Here is a 16,259-nt window from a genome sequence, read left to right on the forward strand (position 1 = left end):
TTCCATCTCAGATACTATGTTTTTCATATCTAGAGGTTTCATTTGGATCTTTCCTTTATCTTCCACTTCTCTAATTATCTTGGTCAGGTTTTCCTCTATGTTTTTGAAGATATAAAGCATATTTATAGTAGCAGCTTTTATGTTCTTGTTTGTTCCATCACCATTAAAATTTCTGGATCTGTTTTATTTATTTTTTCTATTTTTTTTTTAAGCAAAATTGTCAGATTTTTTTTTTTTTTTTTTGCCCCATTTGTGCTATATGGCTTGTGGGATCTTAGTTTTCAGATGACAAGGGGAAAAACCTGGACCTCATCAGTGAAAGCATTGGGTTCTAACCACTGGACAGTTATGTAATTCCTGGTTCAGGTTTTATTCACCAGTCAATAGCTGCTCTCTCTCTCCTTCCTTCATCCTGCTGTGCTCCCTTCCACATTCCTAGATTCAGGAGAGGAATTCTCTGGCCTCCTGAGCTGTAATCTGAGAGGGGAGGTCAGTGAAGAGAGCTGGAAGACAGTAGTTTGCTGTTGAGGCTGTCTAGGCAGGCCAGCCCTTCCATCAGCATGTGTTCCAGCACTTGTAATAATCACTCTTGTCTCCCATAGAAGACTGGCTTTTATCTCACTGGTGGTTCTGTAGCCTTTCTTTCCTGCCAGCTCTAGAACCTCATTGTAATTCATACTGAGCTCAGCTGGAACAGAGTGAGTATGGTAAGTGCCACCCACAGGGATAATGCTGAAGCCAATGCCATGTGCCTTTATTTACTTGATGACCCTGATCAAGTTGTCTTGGCTGACATCTGATTGAATTTTTCCCTTCCCTATAAAACCTGTTGATGTCGCAGTTCCTCCAAAGTTCTCAAACTTCCATTCTGGTGCTTCAGGGCTAGGCACACTTTGATCATCTGTATGCCCAGCATCTCAGACCAAAATCCTTTTCTATAAATCAAGGGATCCATCCCAGTGGTGGCACACATGTCCTGGAACTGCATCTGGAACTTGAGACTCCTTTGGGTGTTTAGTTTTGAAGTTTCTTTGGGGTAGTAATGCTGCCTCCCACATGATGTGGCTCATACTGGTGACTTAGGTGGTGCTGTTTTGATTTGTATTTCCCTGATGGCTAATGATACTGACCATCTCTTCATGTGCTTATTGGCCACTTGTATGCCATCTTTGGAGAACTGTGTATTCATTTTCTTCCAGCCTACCTGGAAATGGAGATATGAAAACCATGGTGTAAAACATATTGGTGAACCATTTCTGGAATTCTGGTTCTACAATAGTAGGAAAAGTAGCTGCTCACTGTATTGTTATAATGTCTTCTGGAATATTATATACATCTCTACTCCCACTATCAGGTAATGAGAAGACTCCTATGTCCAGATGTCTAGCTTGAATAATATAGGTTTGTTGTGACTCTGCCAAGACAAATTAGTTGCAAAATGTGCACGTGTGATTACATGAAAAATCCTTGATCACAGCCTATTCAGCTGCTGCCTCTCCTATCTTTTTAATCTTTTTACACATTGTAACAATGGCAATGTTAGTTTTTAATCTGTTAATCATTAGGGATTAAAAAATTTTATACAGGGTGTACCTCAAAGATTGTGAGCTCAGTTCCAGATTACTGCAATAAAGCAAATATTGCAATAAAGTGAGTCATGAATTTTTGGCTTTCCAGTGCATATAAAAGTTGTATTTACCCCATACTTAAACCATTTTTCAAATTTTTATTTATTTTTTTTATTTTGGCTGCACTGGGTCTTCATTGCTGTGCATGAGCTTTCTCTAGTTGCAGCGAGCAGGGACTATTTTGTAGTTGCAGTGTGCAGGCTTCTCGCTGCAGTGGGTTCTCTTGTTGCAGAGCGCAGGCTCTAGGACGTGAGGGCTTCAATAGTTGCAGCAAAGCGGACCTTGGCTGCAAAGTGATGTCTCTGCTTTTTAATACTCTGTCTGGGTTTGTCATAGCTATTCTTCCAAGAAGCAAACATCTTTTAATTTCATGGCTGCAGTCACCATCCACAATGATTTTGGAGCCCAACAATGTATCTTAATTAAAATGTTTAGTTCGGTTCTGTTCAATTGCTCAGTCGTGTCGGACTCTTTGCAACCCCATGAATTGCAGCACGCCAGGCCTCCCTGTCCATCACCAACTCCCGGAGTTCACTCAAACTCACATCCATCAAGTCGGTGATGCCATCCAACCATCTCATCCTCTGTCGTCCCCTTTTCCTCCTGCCCCCAATCCCTCCCAGCATCAGAGTCTTTTCCAATGAGTTAATTAAAATGTTAGGTAGTTAGAATAGGGAAAAGGAGTCCAGAATGGCGGTGGATAAAAGATAAGGAAGAGAAAAGCCCACGAAAATGGAACAAAGGAAGGTCCGAGGACCGGAGTGAGGACCTCAGGTAAAACAAACAACACTCCTGGCTGGCCCAGTTTACATAGGACAGGCCCAGGGAGAGAAAAACATATAAAAAGAGGAGCTAAAGGGCTGGGGCTCTCTCTCCTGAGCGCTGGGGTGCTCTTCTCTTCGCATCTTTGGGTTGACATGCCGTCACACCTTGAAGATGGATTTTCCTGTTATTATCTAAATAAAATAGAGCTGTAACACGGAACTGTAACACTGATTAGTCTAAGAGCTATAACACTGTCTGCTCGAGACCTGAGAGCTATAACACGGTCTGTCCAAGACCCGAGAGCTGTGACACGCCAAAGGCTTTAATGTCCATCACTCCAAATCTTTGTTGTGACGAGACAGAACCAAGGAGCATACACTCGCCTGACAAAAACACGCTAAGCATCATCTGAAAATGTAGAGTTCTCATGAGTCTTCAATCTGTAGAAAACAAGATCTGTGAAGTGCAATAAACGGAAGCCCAACAAAATGAGAAATACTTTTAAGATCTGTCCCAGGAACTTATAATTTAATAGAAGAGGAAACAATTACATAACTTTAAGTTAAATCCAAAATCACTACAGATGGTGATTGCAGCCATGAAATTAAAAGATGCTCACTCCTTGGAAGGAAAGTTATGACCAACCTACATAGCATATTCAAAAGCAGAGACATTACTTTGCCAGCAGAGGTCCATCTAGTTAAGGCTATGGTTTTTCCAGTGGTCATGTATGGATGTGAAAATTGGACTGTGAAGAAAGCTGAGCACCGAAGAATTGATGCTTTTGAACTGTGGTGTTGGAGAAGACTCTTGAGAGTCTCTTGGACTGCAAGGAGATCCAACCAGTCCATCCTAAAGGAGATCAGTCCTGAGTGTGCATTGGAAGGACTGATGCTGAGACTGAAACTCCAGTACTTTGGCCACCTCATGTGAAGAGTTGACTCATTGGAAAAGACCCTGATGCAGGGAGGGATTGGGGGCAGGAGGAGAAGGGGACAACAGAGGATGAGATGGCTGGATGGCATCACCAACTCAATGGACGTGAGTTTGGGTGAGCTCTGGGAGTTGGTGATGGACAGGGAGGTCTGGCATGCTGCGATTCATGGCGTCGCAAAGAGTCGAAACCAACTGAGCAACTGAACTGAACTGATGGCTAATTATGCTGACCATCTCTTCACATGCTTATTGGCTACTTGTATGCCTTCTTTGGAGAACTGTCTATTCACATTCTTTGCACATTTTTTACTTTGTTGTCTTTTTACTGTTGAGTGGTGAAAGAGTTTTTGTATATACTTGTATGTTGATGTTCATTGCAGCGTTATTCACAATAGCCAAAAGGTAGAAACAACCAAAGTGTGCGTCAGCAGATGAATGGACAAACAAAATGTGCATACAATGAAATATTAATCAGCCAAACAAAGGAAGGAAGTTCTGATACATGCTACTACATGGATGAACCTTGTAAAGATAATGTTAGGGGCCTCCCTGGTGGCTCAGTGGTAAAGAATCCACCTGCCAGTGCAGGAGACACAGGTTGATTCCTGATCCTGGAAGATCCCAAATGCAACTGAGTAACTAAGCCTGTCCACCACAACTCCTGAGTCTGTGCTCTAGAGCCCAGGAGCCACAACTGCTGAAGTCTGCATGCCCTAGAACCTGTGCTCCACAACAAGAGAAGCCACCACAATGACAAGCCTGTGCACTGAAACTAGAGGATAACCCCAGGAGGCAAATTCATTGAGTTGGAAAGTAGATTACAGGTTATCAGGAGCTTGAAGTGCAAGTAATAGAAAATTCTTGCTTAATGGATACAAAGTTTCTGTTTAGGTTTATGAAAAAGTTTTAGAAATAGTGGTAATGGTTGCAGAATATTGTAAATGTAACTAAGGCCACTGAATTGTGTACTTAAAAAAAATGGCTGAAATGGTAAATTTTGTGATGTATATACATTTCATCACAATTTTTTTTAAAGGTGGCTTTGGCAGCTGTGAAGAAATCAGACTAAAGTTTAAGATTACAGCAGGAATCCAGGTTAAAGATGATCTGCTTTTCTTTCCAGAGCCACTCTGATCATTCTCTTCCCTGTTCTGTGCTCCAGGAAGCTGATCTGTGGTGACCAGTTAACCAGCTGGTAGACCCTCTAACTTCTGGTTAAATTTGGTCAGTGTGGAGCATTGCCAACATGGAGGGCTGATGAAGAGATCAGAGGGTGAGGGGAAAATGAGATAAGGGTATTCTTCTGACTACCATCCTGCAGGATGCTGTGGGCATCTATCCCCTGATGAAAGGTATCAGTTCCTACCAGGCAGCCCTCTCCCCAAAGCTCTCTCTGTATTCTAGTAATGGCTCCCCTCTGTCATTCCTACTAGGGATATAGTGGCCACCCCTAGTACACTTGTATTTCCCAATATATTAGTTATCAGTTCACTCACTCAGTATTGTCCAACTATTTGTGACCCCATGAACCGCAGCACGCCAGGCCTCCTTGTCTATCACCAATTCCCGGAGTTTACACAAACTCATGTCCATTGAGTTGGTGATGCCATCTAAGCATCTCATCCTCTGTCTTCCCCTTCTCCTCCTGCCTTCAATCTTTCCTAACATCAGGGTCTTTGCAAATGATTCAGCTCTTTGTATCAGGTGGCCAAAATATTCTACTTTCAGCTTCAACATCAGTCCTTCCAATGAACACCCAGGACTGATTTCCTTTAAGATGGACTGGTTGGATCTTCTTGCAGTCCAAGAGACTTTCAAGGGTCTTCTCTAACACCACAGTTCAAAAGCATCGAATCTTTGGTGCCCAGCTGTCTTTATAGTCCAACTCTCACATCCATACATGACCACTGGAAAAACCATAGCCTTGACTAGATGGACCTTTGTGGACAAAGTAATGTCTCTGCTTTATAGTTCGTTCATTAAACTTTCTTAGAATTCCCTGGTGGTCCAGTAGTTAGGACATGGTGCTTCCACTGCAAGGGGCCCTGGGTTTGATTCCCTGGTTAGGGAACTAAGATCCCACAAGTTGCACAATGTGGCCAAAAGAAATAAAAGGGGGGGAAAGAAAGAAAAAGAAATGGGATTACTATAAAGAGTTCATGGAAGTCTGAGCAGATTAACCTTTAAAAAAAGGTTAATTTTAGCAATTTGAGTTGCCATCAGCTTCCTGACTTCTTGATCAGAGTGGGTGTAGTAGAGAGAGCAATGGATATATTAATACTTGGAAGTAGAGCCTTGTGGTTTTGATAGGTTGGGTGGTGTGATAGACATGGATCCTGGCTCTTAGAAAAGTTCTCATAAATTAGAGGACACAGAACTAGAGTAGGGGAAAAAAAAAAAAACTCACACTAATTAATCATAGTCCAGCTATAGACTCAAGTTCCAAAGTGGCTGAAACCGACTACTCAACGTGCTAATCCATCTGTCTCCTTGCCTTGGGGACAAAACTGACTCTTCTCCAAGTTCTCTGATACGCAGGAGAGAAATTGGAGGGGACTAGTTGGTTTCTACAGAGGAATCAGAAAACTGGGGTTCTCCCAAGAAAGCAGTAGAAATAAAGGTTCTTAGAAATGATCTCAGAAAAGTGTTAGTTAATTGGGTCAAAATCCGGACACCAGCTTGCAATAGCTCAGGTTCCCAACCAAATGGTCTGGAGATAAAAGAGGGACAACAGATTGTGGAGACACTCAGGGAAATATCAGAGTTAATGAAAAAAATCCCATTACACCCAATTGTTGGCTTCCTGTGCCTATTCCATCCTGTAGCCATACTCGGGGCAAAAGGGGGATGATTATTCCCTCACAGACCCTACATCATTTATACCCTCCAATTTCCCTCCTACTTTCTCTCTTTTCCCTGAATCCTGGTCTCCTATCCTGGCCCTTCCAGCTGCTGAAAGGCACACATCAAATCTACATCACTGCTAGATGGCAGAGTATCTGAGACCAAGGTGCTATCCACACACTTTGGGTTCTTCTGAGTCAGACTGGAAACTTGTGCCTGGCTTATTTCCCTTTGGTTTGATAAAGAGAGCTCTGATTGGGGTGTAACTTCTATAATATGATCCTTAGGTCTTGGCTCCTGGACATGTTCTCTGGGGCTTGCTTTCAAACCAGGCCTTCTTGAGTAGCTGGTACTATAAGCTTTCTTTTTTTGTCACATTTACTTTACTCCCCAAAGAAGCACTTATCTACTACTCCATCTTACTCCCTTCCATGCTGTCAGGATCCAGGAACCTTTAGATATTTACAGCTTCTAGCTAGCAACCCACTCCAGTGTTCTTGCTTAGAGAATCCCAGGGACAGGGGAGCCTGGTGGGCTGCTGTCTGTGGGGTCGCACAGAGTTGGACACGACTGAAGCAACTTAGCAGCAGCAGCAGCTAGCTGTATGAACTCAGAGACATTATGTAACTTCTGTATGTCTTAAGCTGTTTTAAAATTCTTAACCAAATAGTAGTATGTGACAACACTCAATTAGTGTTAGTTGTTGTTATTAATATAGCAATATGTTCTTGCAGCTGGTATAACCCACTTACCAAATTTGACTGTTAAAAATGTTCACATTTCTCTCTTTTTAAAAATCTGAGTCTAAATTCAGCTTATTTTTATAACTGTTTTATTTTACTTTAATTGTTTATTTCTTGTTGTGCTTAGTTGCTCAGTCCTGTGCGACTCTTTGTGACCCCATGGACTGTAGCCCGCCAGGCTCCTCTGTCCATGGGGATTCTCCAGGCAAGAATGCTGGAGTGGGTTGTCATGCCCTTCTCCAGGGGATCTTCCCAACTCAGGGATCAAACCCAGGTCTCCACACTGAGGCGGATTCTTTCCCATCTGAGCCACCAGGGAAGCCCTATTTGTTTCTTACCTAGATATTATGTGCACTCAGAGAAAAATTCCAAAACAGTAAAAAGGCCCACCACTTCTCCCAACCACCCACTTCACCTCCCCACCAACTGCCCTCTTATCAATTCCTTCCTTAAACAACTTCAAGGATATTCTATGCAATTATATTCACAAACTTGACCATTTTTCTCTTATATATCTCTTATATAAATATTAATATTAGCCATAATAATGTATCTCGGAGAACATTTCAAATCAGTTCTTACTGAATTGCCTAATTATCCCATTTTTTTCCTTTGAAAGATTTTCCTCCAGTTTTTAGATTAGGGAATTTAGGCATTAGATTCTACCCAATTTAGAAATATGGTATAATTTTCATAAAATAAGATTCATCCATTTTAACTGTACAGTTAATAAGTCTTGGCAATTGTATACTGTCATGTACCATCTCAACAATTAAGACACGAAATGTTTCCATCATTCTAAAATGTCCCCTTATTCTCCATTGTAATCAATCCCCTCACCTAAAATCTAACTCTGTGAAACCACTGACCTGCTTTTCACTACAAAATAGTTTTCATTTCTAGAGTTTCATTTATATGGCATTGTACAATATACAGTGTTTTTTGTTTGACTTTGTACACTTCAATATTTCTTTGCGATTCCATGGCCTTGTTGTATACATCACCATCTCATTTCTTTTTAGCACATAGTATTACATAATAAAGGAGTTATTTACTCAATTATCAGTTGATAGATATTTGGTTTGTTCCAGTTTGGGCTTCATATGAATAATGCTGCTATGAAGATTTGCATAATACTTTTGTGTGGAAATATGTTCACATTTGCTCTTAGGTAAATCCCTAAGAGTGGAATTTCTAGGTCATAAGGTATGTTTAACTTTATAAGACACTATCAAGCTGTTTCCCAAGTGTATCTACCATTTTGTAATATCATCTCTGATATAATTTGCCTTAATTCTTTTTAACAGCTGGCATGCAGCTGCTGGTCAAAAACAGCAATAGAGCAAATGTTAAATTGGTGAATCTGGATATAAGAGTACACAGGTGTTCATTTTACTATTCTTTCCTTTTTTCTTTAAAGTTTTTTCAAAATAAAAAAGTGAAGGGGGTACTAGACTGCATGTTATATGGTATTGGACTAATTCTGAAGTTTATCTGGCAGGGTATTTGTAAGGAGAGAGTAAATTTTCAAAAAGAACAATGAAGGGGAATGGTTCCAACTAGATATCTAAACAAACTCTAAAGCTATGATAATTTAAACATTTTTATTGTCACATACAAAAACCTCCTGGATAGTCATACAGAGAGTCTAGAAAAAAGCTCATGTGGCTATGGATTTTTAATATACAATGAAGATGGCATTTTAAAATCAGAATGGGTTAATATATGATTATGGGACTTAACTACTAATTTATAAAAATGTTAGATCTCTATTCCATTCCCTTTACATACACCTTATATGTAAATTCCTTAAATATGAATTCAGGAAATAATAGAAGTATATTAGAAGAACTATACATGATTTTTATAAATTTGAAATAGCCATGACATTCTTAAGCAAGAAGTGAAATCCAAAAGCAGTCAAGAAAAGTGCTGATATATTTTGCTACATAGACATTTAAAAATTCTGTTGGATTAAAAACAACGTAAAGAGTATATCCGTGCATGTTTTTGTTTGTGTGTGCTCAGTCATTTGTCAGGTTTCTCGCAGTATAAATTTTGTATTTTATTTGTTTTTGGATGTGCTTCATTGCTGCATGGCCTTTTCTCTAGTGGCAGCAAGCAGGGGCTACTCTCTAGTTGCAGTGTGAGGGCTTCTCATTGTGGTGGCTTCTCTTGCAGAGCACAGGCTCTAGGGCGCCTGGCCTGAGGATTATTGCACGTGGGCTCAGTAGTTGTGGCTCCCCGGCTCGAGAGCACGGGCTCAGGAGCTGTGGCCCACGGGCTTAGTTGGTCTGTGGCATGTGGGATCTCCCATCAGTCTGTGTCTCCTGCATTGGCAGGTGCCCCTCACTGTATAGTTTGCTGATTGCATCCCCATAGTATCATGTTTCTTTCCCTCTTGAATTTGGTTTAGATTGATAGTTAAATGTAAAGACTTGATCAGATTAGATTTCTTTTTCAAAGTAAGACTAATTTCAGGACTTCCTTGGTGGTCCAGTGGTTAAGAATCTGTGCTTCCATTGCAGGGGCCTTGGGTTGGAGAACCAACATTGCGCATGAGCATGGCATGGCCAAAAAAAAAAATTTTTTTCTTCTTGCCTCTTTTTATCAATGTTATCAGCTATTGATTGTCTTTTCCTAGATCCATTCATTCATTAGGGTTTGGCAACTGGTGATATTTTAATCCTCTTTTCTACCGAGTTTATTAGAATACTTCTATAAGGAGAAACTTCCCCTTATCACCTATTCAGTTACCCTGAGATATTCAACTTGTATAGGAAAACCATAACAAATGTTGATTCTTTTTTCTTTACCAATTGTTAAAATAATGAGTTGATTCCCTACCATCCTTCAAAAGTGACCGATAAAGTGGGCTTTTGTACTATCATTATGAATAAATAGATTTAATCCTATTTGAAGCTATAATTCATTGAGGCTGTAACTCTTTCTGATGCTCAAATAGTAGTTTTGGCTGGTGTGAATTTACTCAGGTTATGTCCAGAGTCCTTTGACACATCATTTGTCTTTATTAATTTATTTGCTTCCTGATAATGACAGGTTATTTTAGGCCCATCTTCTGTATACAGATCTGTCCCAGTCCTGAAATCAGCCACCTTAAGGAATCCAGGTTACTTTAACAAAATGACATTTAAAAACAACAAACTGAGTGCCAGGAATGCCCATTGGTACTGGGTTGGTCATGGACCCTAGATCTTTTCAGTTAACAGAGCTAGAAAATACAATTTAAAAAAAAACATTAAATATGTCATGAGTTTATGTTGACACTTCCAATTCAAAATAAGCTATGGAGTTTTTACTTAACATCATCAGTCTTACCTCATTATCTCTTCTTAACAGTATAAAAAATGTCAGTTGTCAATAACAGCAACATTATTTTATTTTTTATTATTTTTATTCTATTTCTCCCACAATACACAGTTTCAGAGCAACAATGATGCTAAATTGAAAGAGACACGTGTACCCTCAATGTTCATCAGAGCACTGTTTACAATAGCCAGAACATGGAAGCAACCTAGATGCCCATCAGCAGATGAATGGATAAGAAAGTTGTGGTACATATTCACAATGGAGTATTACTCAGCTATTAAAAAGAATGCATTTGAATCAGTTCTAATGAGGTGGATGAAACTGGAGCCTATTATACAGAGTGAAGTAAGTCAGAAAGAAAAACACCAATATAGTATATTAACACATATATGTGGAATTTAGAAAGATGGTAATGATGACCCTATATGTGAAACAGCAAAAGAGACACAGATGTAAAAAATACACTGTTGGACTCTGTGGGAGAGGGCGAGGGTGGGATGATTTGAGAGAATAGCATTGAAACATGTATACTATCATGTGTGAAATAGATCGCCAGTCCAGGTTCATGCATGAGGCAGGGTGCTCAGGGCTGGTGCACTGGAATGAACCTGAGGGATGGGATGGGGAAGGAGGTGGGAGGGAGGGTCAGGATGGGGAACACATGAACACCCATGGCTGATTCATGTGAATGTATGGCAAAAACCACCACAATATTGTAATTAGCCTCCGATTACAAAAAAATGAAAACAAACAAAAAACAATGTTGCCAATAACCACCAATATAATTACCAAAAACAATTTGAGGGTTTTTTTAGATTCTTTTTGTCCTTAGAGTACTTTTGACTATGGCTGTACAGTCAAATTAATGTATCTCAGTCATCTGAGATAGTTCTTTGTATACTTACACTACCAACTCAATACATATAGAGTATTTATTTTATTTATTTTCTCCCCAGTTTTATTGAGAACATTTAATTCCATTTTACTTTCTATTTAGGGTTTTTTTTACATTTTTATGTTTTGTCAGACTTTATGAGATATTAAAACATAATAAAGCTCACCAGTTTTAAGTATACTATGAAATGAGTCTGAAAAAGATACAGAGATGTACAAGCATCACCACAATCATTATATAGAATATTTTCATTACCCCCCAAATTTCTCTCATGATTCTTTGTAGTAAGTCCCCTCCCCACATCTCTTGGCTCTTGTGTACAATTTGATGGACTTTGGTATAATACATTATGAACTGTTAAAAATTGTGGCAAAATATACTACATAAAATTGCCATTTTAATAATTTTTTAAGTGTGCAATTCAGTGGCATTAGCTACATTCACAATGTTGTGCAACTGTCATCAGTAATTCAAAAATGTTTTCATCACACCAAACAGAAATTCTATACCCATTAATTAGGAATTCTCCATTATCCACTCTGCCCAACATGTCCATGACTGTAAGCATCTTTGCCATAGACATCACTGCTGCAGACGTTTATGGCGCAAATATTTTTGCTCATAACTGATTGGCCATAAGACCATTCTGCTGTAAAAGATAAAATAACAAAAAACCAAAGAGGGACATTAAAAGGACCTAATGAAACATATGAACAACAAAACTAGAAAGACTTTATTGCAAATTACAAAATCCTTAAATAAACTAAAATGTGTGTGGGTTCACTGCAATACTGTGCAAATAACTGATTTTACTTTGTGGGCTACATGTAAGCACTTATTTCCCAAGTCTTTCATTCACAGTTATATAATATATATAATATAATACATATTTTTGTCTTATATTTTTGTAATATAATACATATTATAAATATATATTACATATATTTTTGTTGTCAGTGATGATTCATCTCCTTGTTCAGCATTGTACTTTTTCTTTTATGTTAAAATTTCCTTTGTGAAGAGAATTATAAGTTTCCAAATACTAAGATGTATATTTTGTAACCAAGCTTTGTATTGTGTTGTGAAAACCTTTCCACTGTTGTTCTTGGCATCTTGTCCATCAATAGATGCTCCAAAGTTCTATGGGTCCTGTGCTTTCAAATCACTGAAGGATTTGGAAACTGACATGTAACCATTTTCCAGTACAGTGTGCAGTGTGATTTACACACTTCTTATAAGTTTTATCAACCTATTTTGTATTAAGTTGACATACATTGTTGTTATCATCCACTATTTTAAGACTCTTCACTGTGTAGACCATAATGAGATCCAAGATTTATGTATTATAAAAATGGGAGTTCTGCATCAAGGGGAAATAAAACCAGACTGTCAAGAAACGAATTGATGGCAAAATTGCGTTATAGACAATTAGCTATGTAGCAAATATGCTTGCAACTTAAGATGTCTATAGCAAAGATGCTTGCAATGAAAGTACCTAGAACCCTCCCCAGCCCCTTGTGACCTCTACTCTACTTTCTGTTTCCTTGAATTTGCCCAGCCTGGATATTTCATGTAAGTGGACTCATACAACATTGTCCTTTGTGTCTAACTTCTTTTGCTAAGCATGTTTTCAAGATTCATCCATGTTATAGCATGTGTCAGAATTTCACTCCTTTTCATAGTTGAATAATGTTCCATTGTATGAACATGTCACTTTGTAAAATTTTTATTTATTTTTAATTGGAGGATAAATGCTTTACAATATTGTGTTAGTTTCTGCCCTATATCAACATGAATCAGTCATAGTTATTTGTATGTCCTCTCACTTTTTTTTTTTTAATTTTTAATTTTTACTTTATTTTACTTTACAATACTGTATTGGTTTTGCCATACATTGACATGAATCCACCATGGGTGTACATGTGTTCCCAAACATGAACCCCCCTCCCACCTCCCTCCCCATAACATCTCTCTGGGTCATCACCGTGCACCAGCCCCAAGCATGCTGTATCCTGCATCGGACATAGACTGGCGATTCGATTCTTACATGATAGTATACCTGTTACAATGCCATTCTACCAAATCATCCCACCCTCTCCCTCTCCCTCTGAGTCCGAAAGTCCGTTATACCCATCTGTGTCTTTTTTGCTGTCTTGCATACAGGGTCGTCGTTGCCATCTTTCTAAATTCCATATATATATGTTAGTATACTGTATTGGTGTTTTTCTTTCTGGCTTACTTCACTCTGTATAATCGGCTCCAGTTTCATCCATCTCATCAGAACTGATTCAAATGAATTCTTTTTAACGGCTGAGTCATACTCCATTGTGTATATGTACCACAGCTTTCTTATCCATTCATCTGCTGATGGACATCTAGGTTGTTTCCATGTCCTGGTTATTATAAACAGTGCTGCGATGAACATTGGGGTACATGTGTCTCTTTCAATTCTGGTTTCCTCGGTGTGTATGCCCAGCAGTGGGATTGCTGGGTCATAAGGTAGTTCTATTTGCAATTTTTTAAGGAATCTCCACACTGTTCTCCATAGTGGCTGTACTAGTTTGCATTCCCACCAACAGTGTAGGAGGGTTCCCTTTTCTCCACACCCTCTCCAGCATTTATTGCTTGCAGATTTTTGGATCGCAGCCATTCTGACTGGTGTGAAGTGGTACCTCATTGTGGTTTTGATTTGCATTTCTCTAATAATGAGTGATGTTGAGCATCTTTTCATGTGTTTGTTAGCCATCCATATGTCTTCTTTGGAGAAATGTCTATTTAGTTCTTTGGCCCATTTTTTGATTGGGTCATTTATTTTTCTGGAATTGAGCTGCATAAGTTGCTTGTATATTTTTGAGATTAGTTGTTTGTCAGTTGCTTCATTTGCTATTATTTTCTCCCATTCAGAAGGCTGTCTTTTCACCTTGCTTATATTTTCCTTTGTTGTGCAGAAGCTTTTAATTTTAATTAGATCCCATTTGTTTATTTTTGCTTTTATTTCCAGAATTCTGGGAGGTGGATCATAGAGGATCCTGCTGTGATTTATGTCGGAGAGTGTTTTGCCTACGTTCTCCTCTAGGAGTTTTATAGTTTCTGGTCTTACATTTAGATCTTTAATCCATTTTGAGTCTCAACATCCAACTATGAGCTTTTTAACTGCAGCAACTTTAATATACGCTATTGGAGCTGGAATTACCGCGGCTGCTGGCACCAGACTTGCCCTCCAATGGATCCTCGTGGAAGGATTTAAAGTGGACTCATTCCAATTACAGGGCCTCAAAAGAGTCCTGTATTGTTATTTTTCGTCACTACCTCCCCGGGTCGGGAGTGGGTAATTTGCGTGCCTGCTGCCTTCCTTGGATGTGGTAGCCGTTTTTCAGGCTCCCTCTCCGGAATCGAACCCTGATTCCCCGTCACCCCTGGTCACCATGGTAGGCACAGCGACTACCATCGAAAGTTGATAGGGCAGACGTTCGAATGGGTTGTCGCCGCCACGGGGGGCGTGCGATCTGCCCAAGGTTATCTAGAGTCACCAAAGCCGCCGGCGCCTGCCCCCCGGCCGGGGGCCGGGAGGAGGCTGACCGGGTTGGTTTTGATCTGATAAATGCATGCATCCTCCCCGCGAAGGGGGCCAGTGCCCGTCGGCATGTATTAGCTCTAGAATTACCACAGTTATCCAAGTAGGAGAGGAGCGAGCGACCAAAGGAACCATAACTGATTTAATGAGCCATTCGCAGTTTCACTGTACCGGCCGTGTGTACTTAGACATGCATGGCTTAATCTTTGAGACAAGCATAGGCTACTGGCAGGATCAACCAGGTAGTCCCCTCACTCTTGAATCTTCCTCCCACCTCCCACCCCATCCTGCCCCTCTAGGTTGTCAAAGAACACCAGATTTGAGCTCCCTGAATCACACAACAAATTTCCACTGGTTATCTAATTTTACATATGGTCATGTATATGTTTCAATGCTACTCTCTCAATTCATTCCACCCTCTCTTTATCCTGCTGTGTACACAAGTTTGTTCTCTATGTCTTCGTCTCCATTGTGCCCTGCAGATGGATTCATCAGTACCATCTTTCTAGATTCTGTATATATGTATTAGTATGTGATATTTGCCTTTCCCTTTCTGACTTGCTTCGGGCTTCCCTGGTCACTCAGACTGTAAAGAATCTGCCTGCAATGCAGGAGACCTGGCTTTAATCCCTGGATCGGGAAGATCCCCTGGAGAAGGGAATGGCTACCCACTCCAGTATTCTTGCCTGGAGAATTCCATGGACAGAGGAGCCTGGTGGGCTACAGTCCATGGGATCACAAAGAGTCGCACACAACTGAGTGACTAACACACATATTCTGACTTACTTCACTTTGTATAATAGGCTCTAGGTTCATCCATCTCTTTAGAACTGAGTCAAATGCATTCCTTTTAATGGCTGAGTAATATTTGATCGTGTGTATGTACAACAACTTCTTTATCCATTCATCTGTCGATGGACATCTAGGTTGCTTCCACGTCCTAATTATTGTAAATAGTGCTGTGATGAACATTGGGGTACATGTGCCTTTTAGGATTATGGTTTTCTCAGAGCATATGCCTAGTAGTGGGATTGCTGAGTTATGTGGTAGTTTTATTCCTAGTTTTTATAGGAATCTCCATATATGTCACATTTTGCTTATCCATTTATCTCTTGATGGAAACTTGTTTCCATCTTTTGACTATTGTGAACAAAACTGCTATGAAAAATGCATGTCCAAATATCTCTTGAGCCTCTGCCTTCAACTCTTTTGGGCATGTACTTAGGAGTAGAATTGCTGGGTCATAAGGTAATTAAATGTTCAGGTCTTTGAGGAACTCCCAAATTGTTTTCTGTAGTGATTGTACCATTTATTTTCCTAACAGCAATGTATGTGTCAATTTTTCCACCTGGTATTCCAGGTATTCTCAACAATACCTGCTGCTGCTAAGTCACTTGTCATGTCCAACTCTGTGCGACCCATAGACAGCAGCCCACCAGGCTCCCCTGTCCCTGGGATTCTCCAGGCAAGAGTATTGGAGTGGGTTGCCATTGCCTTCTCTGCAACAATACCTAGTAGGTGTAAAATCCCAAGGGAAATGCAAA

General features: G+C 39.8%; 1 pseudogene; it reads right to left on the bottom strand.

Moving 5' to 3' along the window:
- Window positions 1-441: 441 nt before the first annotated feature.
- Window positions 442-14,752, bottom strand: LOC138070210 (vacuolar-sorting protein SNF8 pseudogene; annotated as a pseudogene).
- Window positions 14,753-16,259: the final 1,507 nt, after the last annotated feature.

The sequence above is a fragment of the Capricornis sumatraensis genome, chromosome 23, assembly GCF_032405125.1.
Source record: "Capricornis sumatraensis isolate serow.1 chromosome 23, serow.2, whole genome shotgun sequence".
Lineage (NCBI taxonomy): Eukaryota > Metazoa > Chordata > Mammalia > Artiodactyla > Bovidae > Capricornis > Capricornis sumatraensis.